The following is a 13,950-nucleotide window of genomic DNA, read 5'->3' on the forward strand; positions in this document are numbered from 1 at the left end:
CCTCTTTGTGTAACTGTAGTGAGGGTTTGGACTGGCCCTTCAGGCTGGTATAAACTGATACTGCAGAGTCACGCACAAATTATGTACACCAGTCTAAAGGTCCCACATAGCCCTGGCCATTAAAGGTCACCAGACTTAAATCAGCTCATGTCTCCAATCCAATCGATCTAATTTCTGCCATCAGGATTTTGTGCGCAGTAAGGAGCTTCCAAGGAAGAGACTCAGGAGGCCTTGGGAAGGGGACGCAGCAAGGCAGAGGTGGAAGAGGAACAATGCTTTTTAATTTAACTACTAAGCAAATATCTGTCCTGATTTACATCTAATACAATGCATTACATTTTTCAATTTTCTTCTCTGCTCACTACAATTCTTTCATCCCCATCATCATTATGCTCAAGATATAGTGAAATAACATTGATTTTTAAAGCTCTCATTTTCTGCCTAGTTCAAGAATAGATAAAAACCCTAGAACCCGATTTCTCCCCCCAGAACAAAATATCCTTGGCCTGCCCTACAACTTGTGGGGCTAAGAACAAAGGGTAAGTCACAAAGCCTATTACCAGAAACTCCCCCGAAACAGAGGAAAAAATACCCAGCAAGAACAACAACAACAAAACAGCTGAAGGAAGAAATGCAATAAAAATTGGGTAAAATTATCCCTTGAGAAACACTGGACAAAATCCAGACCAAAAATCACTGAATGGTGGAGCTGTTCCAATTTATGCTATGGTACCATCAAAATACTTCCTTCTCTTCTATAAACATCCTTTAATTATTTCAGGAAAACAGAAAAGTACCACATGTGAGAACTGTTCTTAAGCAGCATGCTGAGCACCAAATGTGAATTATAACTCATAATTCATGCTAAATTAATCATATTTTATAAGGAATTGCTCTGTTAATTCTTCTGCTGCCTTCCTAGCCTATATTGAGAGCTGTAACAAAGATTTTAGCTGTTGTGACTTGCTATTACAAGTGATAGTCTACGTATGCGTGGCAGCTGTCAAAGGCAACAGCCTTCCCTCACTGAAGAGGAAAAAATCTCTCAATGCAAAAATGCTAAGAAAAGTTCTCAATAGGAAGTAGAAAGGAAAGTATGTGAGGGTGGAGAATATCATCTCTTTGCAGCCAAACTCCACTGAAAAAAGTCAACGGAAAGAACCCTACATACTCCAGTGCTTTAGATCAACTCTTAAATAACCTGAATTCAGCAAATGATCCACTTCCAAAAGAGCGATCTAAAAGAGGAGAGAGGTCTAGTATTTGGAGACGTTCCCGAGTTACTTTTACATGGCAGCCAGATAGCAAATCCTCTTGATTTAGGGAACGAGGCTTTACCTTCATGCATTGAGAGTTACTCTGCCCAATTCAGATTCTGACAAAGAGAAAATTAAAGGCGGAATCATTAAGGACACACACGTAGTTTATAGACTTGGAAACAATCATCTCCTCTACCCTGGGACATGTTTATGGATATTAGAAAGCTGCACTTTATGGTTCACATTTTCTCAGCACTATAAGCTGGCGAGAAGAGCAGTGACTTAATGAAGCCTTGAAATCCTCTGACCTAATTTGTGTTGGATGTCTGTCATAGATATGTGGAGATATTTTAGAACTGTCCAGCACACATTCAAAGAATGTTTACACTAGAAAAATATATACATATGCACTTACATAAAGTCCCCTTAAGAGAGGGAACAAAATTATATGCAGAACTCTCTATTTTGTTTCTACCACTAAAAATTTGGTTTGCTCATCTACGCTAGCTGAAACTTAGAGGCAATATAGAATATATTTTTCATACTCTTTACAATAGGATTTCAAAAGTCTCCCAGTATTGCAGGGGTCTCCAGACTGGAGGAGTTCAGCTGCTTGTTCCCCAACCTGCCACTGCCAGGCGTTGGGGCGGGGGGAGGGTTGAGTTCACACATACCCACCCTTTTCTTCTTTCTTTCCACATTCTCACTTTTAACAGCTATTTTCCATCTCAAACCAGTAAAACCCGCTATGGAAAGCTGAGCTCAGCAATAGTAGCGCATTACTCTTGGAAAGTCTCTTGGAAAACTATTAAAACTGTTAATGAGGGCACTTTGCTATTCTGAATACTGATTCCTAGCTGTTATGAACATCATGAGAACATAAATTCACGAGGCCCTAAGGAACGGCCAAGGAATACAGAGCGGAGAAACACTTGCGACCAAGAAGCGCTACCCTAGACGATCTAACCAGTTACGCAGAGCAAATTCACAGCAAAAAAAAATTACCATGGTCTTGCAACGTAAACGTCGAAGTTCGTTACAAGCCCCGAGGGCGCTGGGCTGGAGGGAGCCGCCCTGCGCGCCCCCCACCCCTGCGCGCCCCCCACCCCTGCGCGCCGCGGACGGGCATCTGCGGGGCAGAGCGCGGGGCCCCGCGCTGCGCCCCCGCGCGCCGCCAGGTGCCGCCACAGCCCGGCGCCCGCCGCAGCCGCGCCGCTCCCGGGGCCGCCGCCGCCTCCCAGCGCCGTTTGGGCCAAGGCAGAAAGGGCAAAGCAAGGACAGGGAAGAATGGGAGGGAAAAAACCTGACAGCAGCATATCTAAGGCATCGGAAAGTTCTTTTTCTGTTCACTGCAGTCTGGTTATTAGGCTCAACTGAGCCCCCAAGTTGAAGATGTAACAAATTCTAACTTGGGGAGGGGCGGGGGAGAGAGCGTTTATTATTTCAAAACTCAAACAGATTCTTTTTCGCTCCTTTGTAATTTAAGCCGAAGCTTCAGAAAGGTAATTTAAAATTAGGGAAACATTGTGCTTGATAAGTCTTCATATATATGCGCACTCAGATCCCAGATGGCCCCAGTAACAACACTTTTTGCATATAAATCTCAAAGTGCTACATAAAAAAAGTTTATGTTACTATCCCTGTTTTACAAGCAGAAAAGCTTGGACACACAGAGCAATCTATCCAAGTTATCCCAGACAGAAAGCTTGAGATGCTTTGTCACCCCTGGCCACTATGCTGTAGTGGGTCTGGGTAAGCAGGAAAGACGGGGAAAACCCCAAAGGGAAGTAGGCCACCTGGTTTCATTATCCTTACTCCACCAGGGCATATCTGCATGTACCCAAGTGAATTAGGAGCCTGCTTTGTACACATTAAGCACTTAACCTCTCTTCATCCTTGTGAATCTTTCTCACCGCTTGAGCTCCTCCTTTTTGGTCTACTCCGCTACGCCTTTTCAAAGGAGAAAGTGAAGCCTGCAACCATTGAGGTATGCATCTAGTCTTTAGTCCCAGTTTGCGAAGGAGTTTTACCTGAGGGAAAAAGGCCATAGCCATGCTTAATATCCCTTGCCCTCCCCAAGGGCTTCACCCATCCCTGACCAGGAGGTGGGGAGGCTGAAGGCATCTGACCACGTGTGGAAAGGGTCTAACCCCTCTTTGAACAGCTACAGCCATGACTGTGCCCTGCAATGCTGTGCTTGGCGGGCCGTGGGCAACGGCAAGGCACCAGCAGCAGAAACAGAGCTGAGGGCTACAAGCTCACCACCCGGGACAAGAAATCAAAAGCCAGCTGGAGTCCTGTCCGACCGTACACAACCCAGTGAGGTGAACAGTCTGCCCAGTACGGGGGGTTCCTATCCCACCACTCTTTACTTCAACTGAAGAAGCAGATTTACACTTGCATTTGGCCTTGAAAAGGACACAAATCATTTCTTCCTCTAATGCTGCAATTTTAGCAGACCCCGGGGACACAACACTCAGCGCTTGCACAGCAAGCTGCTGCCAGGGAGGTGGGGTTTCTGCGGCAGGACAGACAGGAGCCCTCCCTGGGCAAGAGCAGTCCTAACCCTGTCAGACGCCACACCTCCATCACCAGGAATTCCTTCCTCCTTTCCACGGGGAGAGGACTTGCAGCAGCCTGATTTTGGGAATACTCATGCATGAATAAATTTACTCGAATTCACGGTCCCACAGAATCCAATTAAACAACCCAAGAGCACAAAGTTATTAACATATTCAAGGATATGGACAGCTGGGTCCAACTTTTATCTTGGTAGGATGCCAGTTAGAGTAACTGTCCCTTTATCTGTATTTCATTTCTCAGCTATACAATTAGAAGTTAATTCAAACCATCCTATTCCCAGTGGATCCTCAAGAATGAAACTTTTAAAGGTCTTTAAATACATTATGTATCAACTACTTGTGTATGTTTTCTTGCAAGTCTCCCATGGATTATACAGGGAAAGCACAAAACATTATGAATTATGTATTCAGGATTTTGTGCCGATCTTTGTGTGTAATTGTTACAGTGTTCAGAATGAAAAGAACATAGCTATTTGATAATTAATTATGCTCTAATTGCATTCACCTGGGAAAAATAGATAGCGCTAAGAGGCAAACAGGGGTCAATAATATTAATATAGGTGATCACTAATCTTGCATATACAAGTGCCAATTAGTTAGGCAGAGTTAAACAGAGTCAGTGATGATTTGCATGAGGAGTTCTGAATGTAGAGATAAATTAGACACGTGGAAAGTAAGAGAAATTAGGCTCCCAGCTTATACTGAAATGTGTTATCTAGGTCCCTTTTCTCAGATTACATTTGAGGGATTACCAAAGGGTTCTGTGTATCCTGGAAGTTGATTCCACCTCCGTATTGCTATCCTCTTAATGCAACAATAAGCATGCACCTGTATGCTGCAGTTCAAAAAGAAATACATGGAAGAGTAGTCAGGGGACGTTAAGTGCTGGGAACAGGAACGGACTAAAGCACGGCTTACGTATTTTACTAAATGTGGACTTAAAGGCAGCAGTTGTGCCTATACCAATCTCTCAGTGCTCATATTCACATCATAAGTCCTGCACATGGATGCACATTCCCGTCTAACTTCAGTGAGATACCAGGCCACACTGAGCATTAAGCACATGCAGAAGTGTTTAGTTGGACTGAAGCTTAAAAGAGAATAGATGGACGCTTTAACACTTAGATGGGATACTTCTTTTACACGTCCAGTAGACAGCAGCAAAAGCCAACACAGCATTCGCCAGGAACGATACCTGCCCTGCTGCACTAAAGCCTCCCGAGCTGGTTCTCAGGTGGCTCCCAGCACTGAATACGCAGACACCAAGGGATTAAGGGTGACTAACTACTGCAAAGCCGCTCTCTGACTCCATAATTTTCACAAAAGGCTACTTTCTGGCCTAAAACAATGACTCTTGACAGCACTGACTAAACAATAGAACGTTTTTCTTGGGGGGTACAAGGCAACCCTACAGCCACAGCAGGAAGGTGACATCCCCCCACACACACCAAGGAGCAGGGACGCTGACACCTGCCCTCCACCACCATTGGACCACGCTCCACAGGCAGCAGCAAATCTCTACTTTTGCACTTCTGCAAAGAGCTTTTCTCTGCATTTTGCATGTATTAGTATAATGCAGCTGGACTGTAAGAGAGATGGAAAAACGGGCCCATTAGCTTTATATAATAAAAACCAGATGCTACAGTATAACTTGGCCAAGTGGTCCCTGGAAACTGGCTGACTGTGTAGGGAGAACAGCTGGTCGCTTCCACATGCGGAGAGGAACTGCTGGTGAAAATTTATTACTTAAGGAGGGTGGGGCCCTCATCTTGCAAAGAATAGACGGAAACAGCCCAAACCACCACTGATTCATAGGATATTGCACCAAACCACAAAGAGAGGTAAATTTGGGGCTGCTATTTTGAGAGCTCTTATTAATCTGCAACACAGCAGAGCTTTTCCCCAGCCATTAGCTTAGCAATAATCACAGGACTGAACCAAGTCTTTTCATGGTCTGGATGGATAGAGCTTGTTCTTACTGCTCTTACAACTGAATGGCACTTTCCTCTAAACCCATGACTCCTTGACTTGCGCCTATAGCATCTGGGATTCACAGGTGAACCCCATCCAAGCACAGCATAAAATCAGTACCATTTACCAGTACTGCTGACCAGGTGCATTTAATTTGGAATAGCCAAGGAACAGCCATGTAACATCCATAACAAATGAGAGTGTAAGATTTGTGGTCCCTGAGCGAATGCTTTCCAAGTTAAAACATTAATGGCTCTATTTCAAGTGATACCCAGTCCAAATGACTAAGTGTTCCTTATGAGCCTTTATTAATGGAGACAGCACCAGGCTTTCACACACTGTGGTGCTCCCAAGTGTACTGGATTCAGTTGAGTTCAGCTCTGCCTTAGACCCAAGCCAGGCTGCCTGTTTCACCCACCTTCAAATCAGCTGATCTTCTCAGGCTTTGCCAGGATAGAAGAGAAGACTTGTCACACATGCACCTTACAGCATGCAAAGACAGCACCATGCTCAGCTGTAAAGTATAAGTGCTGGTCTTGCCTATACTCATTGCTCATTTATATTTTTGTTTATTTATTACTAACACCTCCTGTCCTGAGACAGGAAGCTACTTAAGCATTATCCTCTTCTTTTCCTTTCTTAATATGAGGGAGACACAACTATTGCACACCCTGCTACACTGACTTTCGTATATAATAAAGTATTTCTGTACAATTTCAGTATTGCCCTCCTAACTACTGCTCTTACAACTGAATGGCACTTTCCTCTAAACCCAAAGACAGAAGCCAGGGTGGAGAACTATTATATACTATTCAAAGTACATGATTTTAAACTGAGTTATGTTTGAAGATGCTGACTGTAAAATTATCTGTAATGAAGTTTCTAGACCTCATCATGGACTCTGGGGTGTGTATGTTATATAAAAAGTATGCAGGAAGTCAAAGTCATAAAGAGCAATAAGAAGCCTATTCTATTTAATTACTGCACACTTGTACAAAGACAATTTCTCATTAAAGGTCCAGTCCAAAATCCACTGAATGAAGGAGAGGCTATCCAGCATGATTCTGGGATCAGCTCCTGGCAGAATATCTGAAATGCAGCTGTTAATGAACTATCAATATCCAGGTGCCCCTTTGCTAACAGGATATGTAAGTAAAAACTGATTATAGGAACAGACACAGCCATATACATGCCAAGAGCTTAGGGAACATTATTCTTCCATGATAATTCTGACCTTAAAGTTGACATGAGCTCTGTTGTTAGTTATCTGAGTTACAATAGGTCCACATACTTATGTCTTCTCTCTGCCAAAAGGCAACTTTTAAAATGCTATAAAATAAAACTGCATACAAATTAAACAGTCAACACGTTTTACTGCTGCTCAGTAACTGAAATGCTTTCACTATGCTATGCAATCTATAACTGCTGAAATGACTTTCATATGTGTTTATAAGTCTTCCTATATTTTCTTCTCATTACTTCAAATACATTTTAAAAGCTTGTTAAGATAGATTTGTTGGTGGTTTGTATCTAGCTGACTGTGCATGTTAAAGGCTTTAAGTGAGACTTTCCTAACTTGAAACACATTATTTTTCATGCTGCTTGTTAAAACATGTATCATTCCAACCATGTACATTAACTGGCTTGTCTAGGGAAACAGGACTCAGTTTATGAAGTCTGTCATCCTGCTTTGTAACTTAATTATAAAATAAAGTTATTTTCCTTCCCCTGATCAGGTTATTTGCTCTGGGTTTTTTTTTCTTCCTCATGCTGCTGTTTTTAAATTCCAAGACTGTGTAATTGATCCATGAGGTCCAACTTCACTGGCTGCTCCCAGGACTATTGGTGAAACGTGTTCTGGTAAAGGTGCATCAATTATGAGAGTCCTAAATCATAGTTGGAAGCACTTTAGTCTGAGGTATGCTGAAACACAGTCAGGTTTAAGCTACAGTCAGTCCTTTGACTCTACTATAAAGGACACCTCAGGTTACTGTGTGTTAACTCATGATGTGCTGCAGGCACACAGTCACTACCATGCAGCACAGTGGGGGCTACCTCATCCCCCCAAACCCCAGAGAACAGCACTTCCTCCCAGTCCCCTTAAACAAGACTTCCCGGCAGGCAGAGACAACAGAGCTGGAGAAAACAGAGGCACAGGAACTCTTACCAGAGCCAACCCTTAAAGACAGGAATGGGACCAAGCTCATTTGATATAGACACTGAATAAAGCACCCCCAATTAAAGATACCATTCTGAACTCCACTGGGATTATTCATAAGGGCATCCATTTTCAATAGCACGGTCATTAGTCAATAGTCTGTGGCAAAGCTAGAAGCCATCAGCAGCCTAAATTAGACTGCCCAGAAGTGGAGAAGAATTCTAGTGGTTCACTGCAAACCACAAGACCGAAGGATAAAATCATGGTCTCAACAGCAACCGGCAACAGCAGAACTCCCTCTGACTTCAAAGGGGTCAGGAATTGCCCTGTGGAAAAAAACGCCTTATTTCTATTAATAGAAATCCAATACACTAAGGTAAGAATTGAAAAAATATATATATATCCAGAACTATAAGCAGATTCCATGAAAATTAACCTTCTTTGCTACATCATCTTGCTAATAGTCTAAATACACAGTTCCTGTATCACAAGTCTCTGCTCCTGAAACTTCCTCTCTACTGAAGGCATCTGCTGGGCAGGTTGACTTTAACACTACTTTTCAACAGGGGAACATTGCAAAATAGCAGGAATCCAAAGCACTATAAAGCCATTAAGATATGTAGGTATGCTAAGACTTTCTTCCTTCTCTGAAACACTGAGTACTACACATTTTTAAGAGGTCTGATCCTGTAGCAAGTCCTCAATACTGCCAGTTTCTAACAGCCCCAAAATGCTTTTCAATAACCACTGGAGCTTTTCAGATTGTATGGAAAAGGATAGATCTACTTTATTGACTTGCTATTCTTACAGTATGTAGTCTGTGAAAAGCCTCCATTATTCGGGGGGGGAAGGAACAAGAGATACAGGTGGAGCATGGAATTCTTCCACATTACATAAAGCCACAATAATTTCAGACAGAAACTGAAATTATCAAACTTCACAATGCCATGTGCTACTATAAACTATGCTTTATCAAACACAACCTAATTTCCCTTTACAAAGAGATCAATCTTACCTAAGTCACAAGTCTTCCAGCAGGCAGCCCACTCTATAAAAACACTTTAGTAAAATCCTTACTTAAGGAGGATACAGACTCCTCCAAGTTCTCCCCTCAGACAGTGCCAGCCCACTTGCCTCCCATTATAGCAGGAAGGCCATATGTGCCAAAGAGTTATTGGCATCAGCTGTAACTAGGCATCCTGTTAATGATTTAGGAAATCTGTTAATGGGAAATTAATTGGAATCAAGATCAGTCAATTGCACAGATTTTCCCCTTGATTAACACACCCACTTATTGACAGGATGAATTACAAGTTGTGCCATTCACTGATGTAGCTGAATCCCCGGGAACTTGTCGGTGCGTTCCCAGTATTGGGGCATTTGACGTGTCTGCAGCTCCTCTGTGCTAGGAGGGCTAGCAAAGCTGGACGTCACAGAGTCACACCTGCCCAGGAGGAGGGAAACTCGCTTCCATGCAGAGTCGGCCTGAGGCCTGTACATAAGCTATAGATGTAGCTGGTAACTTTCATTTCCTAATTTCAAACTTCTCAGTTCCAGAAACTAGAATAACCGTACAGTGGCAAACATGGTATGGGAATTTATTAGACTAAGAGCTGGACAAATGCAACACCTGGACTAGAACTGAAAAGTACCGAGCTAAGCAAATCCCATCACAGCATATGGATAACTTTCTGATATTGTTACGGCTACAGCCATGAGGATGTGATCCTATAAAGGTCTGACAGCTATTAAATCTTCATGCATTGATTTGCCAGGACTTGCACAATTACAGAGGTAGCGTATGGACAGCATAGCTGCTCAGCCTCCTCTCTCTTCCCCCCCCCCCCCCCCCCCGCAAGCAGTAAGTAGCAGTATTTCTACTGTGATCATAGCTAAGGTTAAATTCTCCTCTTCTTTACATCTGTAATTCTGGAGGACTCCCGTTGAAGTCAGTGGAATTAGATCAGCACAAGACAAGAGCGGGATCAGAAGTATGCTGTTAAACGCGTTAAACCCTCCACAGAGCTGCCGGGGCAGAGGGGCGCTCAGCCTCTCCGGGAGCCCTCACCACCATACAGCAGCGCTCAGCAAGCTGAGCCTCTTGTCTTGTCCCAGCCTCTTCAGTGTGCACCTCCAGACACCCCAGCAAAGTGGACAGTCATGTCTCCAGTCCCATGAGTGTTACCAAGTTATTTCTGAATAAGACTCAGACAGGATTTCCATAAGCATTCAGATTTGGCCTAATATGCCCCTGTGGTTGCGGGGGGAGGATTTAGGTCAACAACAAGCACTTCTCTGTTATGATGGTACCTTGCAGTTGGCTATATAACTTAAGGCAGTCTATTTCCATGGGAGTGTTTCACATCTCTGTGTTAAATACAGTGAATAGTAATGAGAGAGCCCTCTAGCTGCCCAGGCTGGTTTGTAACATGAAATGACAGATCCCAAAGGAGAGGATCAGATTCTCCTCTAATGTGACAAGTCCAACTGTGTGATATGCTGCTCTGCTGACATGCTGCAATGCTGCCTTGTGAAGAGGGACAGCCTTTTACCTCAGGTAAGAGGAGATGGGCGGGAGGAAGCTGTTGATCGGCTTTGCTTTGCATCATGGGCACTGATCTGCAAATTCCTTGCCAGCAGAAGGCTGGAGCTGCAGCAGAAGGCAGAGTAACGTGGCTGGGCAAGGTGCTGAGGTGGAAACAAGTAAATGTGCATTAAAGGCTTTAAATGGTACTGAAGCTTTTGAGACAGAAAAGATTTTGAGGAAGAAATACACACCTACTAATAACATGTTTATAAACAGGGCTACACAGAGACAAGAAATTGCTCCTAGATGTATAAGAAAATGAAGATTTACTGCTTTAAATAAGAAGGGAGCAAGCTGATTTGATGCTAGGCTACTTTGCAGCAAAAACCTTTACTTCTTTCCAGTTTTGATTAACAACTGTAAGGAAGGTTGTATAGGCTTTGCCTACTTTCAGGCACAGGAACTGAATGTGAGCTCACCTGTGACAGAGCGTGCGTGGATCAAGCACTGCACGCTGCAGGAGAGCAGGCGGCTGATTTTGTCCGTCATCGCACTTCCAGGTGCTCGGGCACCCTGCAGCAGCGGCTGCTTTTGCAGCCCACGGACCCTCGGGCAGCCTGGCCACATGCGAGGCCGGGGGCATGGGGGGGTGGGGGGAGCTGGCATGGGGGGGGGGGTTGAGCACAGCAAAATCCTCCAGCAGCTAGTTTCAAGGGAAGGGGAAAGAGGTTTGGACTATACCAGGATGAAAAGAATTACTTTCAGGTGTAACATAACAGGTGCTCCTAAAGTACCAGCTGGAGCAGGACGATGTCGTAAAGCTCCTGGGAACCTGCAGTCAGAGTCTACATAAGCATAATTCCACCCATGCTCCCTCATCCATCCTGCATCTCACCCGATACCTGTCTTGCAAGGCCAAAGCCAGCTCCACCAGGCAGCTGAGCAGTGAGGCAGATCGCTCAAGTACTCGTGGGCTATGACAAATGTCCAGAGTAATCACGACCCTTGCATCCAGTTAATACTCAAAGGCATGAAGCTTTTTTCTGCATTTAGAAATTTCAAAGAAATTAATCTCCAAACACCTGCTTTCAAATCAGGATTTTTTTGGGGGGGGGGGTAGTTGTTTGTTTTGGGGGGTTTTGTCAGGGCTTCATTCATTGATTTTACCTGTGCATAAGAGGGTATCACAAATACTGGAGACTAGAGTTTTCCTTTCAGGAGACTAGTGTCTCCAAGCAACAATCAGTAAAGGTAGATACCACCAACCGTCATCTCTAAATGCCCACAGTCCACACAAAGATCATTGTGGCTAGATTAGTGATCAAAATACCTCAACTATGACAAAAGAAGAGTCTTTGAAGATAAAGCAGAAAAAAACTCCTTGAAATAGATATTGAAAAGTCATGTCTTTTTTTTTTTTTTTTTTTTTTTTACTTCTCTCATTCCAAAGCTTCCTATACTGGTCTCAGAACAGAACTTAGCAGTGATTTCTTTATCATGCATGAAATTATTTTATTTCATCCCTGTGACTATGGAGGAAATTACATGAAAACCATGCAGAAAATAATCAAGTTTTAAATCTGACAAGAAAAAAGGGCAAGTAATGATTTATGAAAAGCTCAGAAATAATATCCTTCCTCACCTACTGACCATCCCAAACCATGCCTCTGTGCTGGGTTAGTAATTAAAAATGCATCAAACTCTATTCAATTTACAGGCATCGCAGAGGTTTCAACTGGAAAAGATTAATCTATCCCTCCCTATTGCGCCAGTTATAGAAAGTGCACACAGTCTACAGAGTCCCAAACAATAATGGGTTATTATCTGGCTACGAGACAAAGTTACACATCTTTTCTTTAGTCAGTCAAACCATTAATAATTACTAGAACAGTGGTAACGCATTTGTTACATCTTACAAAACTTTACAAAGCATAGAAAACAAAACATAAATTCACAATATTAACAAAACTAACAACTCACGGTAACTGATTATTTTTTTCTTTTAAGACTTACGGTTAGTGCAGAACAGATTTTTAAGATAAAGCAAGTGAAAACTTCTCACGTGACCTCTTCTACCTGTAAGGAAGCAGGACTGGGTTTCTGAAGGGCCTATACAGCTACCTACATCTCTCAAGTATACTGCTCCCCAGTATTTTTTAAACAAATATGTGGAACAAAAGATTTCCCTTTTTCCCCCTGAGAGCCCAAGTGCTGCTCAGTGCTGCTAAACAACGCGCCATGGCAGAGTCCTTTGCGAAGGAACCAGCCTCGGCAGGAGCAGAGAGCTGCTGTGAGGCTGCTTGCATTACCCGTCTTGGAGTGCGCTGACACTGAGTGCAGAGATCAAGGCATATAGACTTGAGTTTAGGACTAGCTACTTGTTTTTAAAACCACAGACCGGAGTTCATTTGAACAAGCACTGTCTGAGGTAGCTGTACTGCACACTGCAATGTGGCGTGAGCGGGCGGTACTCAGCATCAGGACACCTCCAGAGCATGGTGACAACTTTCCTTAGTCAAAGGAGCACGTCAGGTGCGAAGGGCTGGGCTTCCCGGGGGTTTGCGGGCTTATGCTGAGCTGCTCTTTCTCAGTTTCTCCATCTACAAACCAATCTGTTCTGCCTCATAGTTAAAGCATATGAATGAAAAAAAAAAAAGTAATGAAGATACCACCTTAATGTGTAACTGGTACTGCAGCCCATCTGATACAATGGCTGTGGTCTGGTGTGCCTGAATTTGCATTTATCACACACAGGCTGTGAACACACCTCCCCTGAGTTCTTGAAGCTCAGCTGAGAAGCAGCAGTAATTCAGTTAAACAAGAGTAACTGTTGCTTTGATTGTGTGTCCATTTGCCTTAATATGCACTTGACTCCCTTGAGAAAAGCTAGCAGAGATGCACAAATCAGAATCTGAACCTCTGCTCAAGGTGCCGGGGACATGGAGACCAAGGGTAGCTCCAACGTGGAGCAGAAGAGTGCTGGAGCAAGGGAGCTGCCCCCGGAGAGCAACAACTAGTGGGGAAAGCCATGTGCAGCTTCCATGCAGCCATCCTCCTCCTCCCCTTGCTGTTGGTTCTGCAGAATAAGTCAGCTCCTCTGGGCTGAGAGCACATCTACATCTGGTACCTGAGGTCTAGCAACCAGAAAACGTTTTTGGAGCTGCTTGGGAAATACACAAGCTGGGCAAGTTGCAGCAGCAGAGCAGGGGACAGTGGCCAGATGTGCAGATCTTGTGCCAAACATACAGGACTTCACAGGTCTGTGCTTCTCTGAGCATCGTCTGTTTGCTAACACAGGATGGTTCATCTTTTAGGCTTACATTAGCTTTATCAGAAATAAGCAGCAGTGTTTAGAAACAGCAGCAATTGGCTGCCTGAGCCCTCCCCCCCCTTTTTTAAGCATCGCAGGCAAGGATTTGTTAAGCAGCCGCTCTGGTTTCAGTTGTGATGCAT

At 43.8% G+C, this 13,950-nt stretch overlaps 1 long non-coding RNA gene across 1 annotated transcript in view; it reads right to left on the reverse strand.

Annotated features, from left to right (window-relative positions):
• The window catches only part of LOC135329943 (uncharacterized), a 158,204-nt gene that overhangs the window by 2,402 nt on the left and 141,852 nt on the right, over positions 1 to 13,950 (reverse strand). The gene's annotated exons all lie outside the window — the stretch shown is intronic.

This window comes from Dromaius novaehollandiae, chromosome 14, assembly GCF_036370855.1.
Source record: "Dromaius novaehollandiae isolate bDroNov1 chromosome 14, bDroNov1.hap1, whole genome shotgun sequence".
NCBI classification, from domain to species: Eukaryota; Metazoa; Chordata; class Aves; order Casuariiformes; family Dromaiidae; genus Dromaius; species Dromaius novaehollandiae.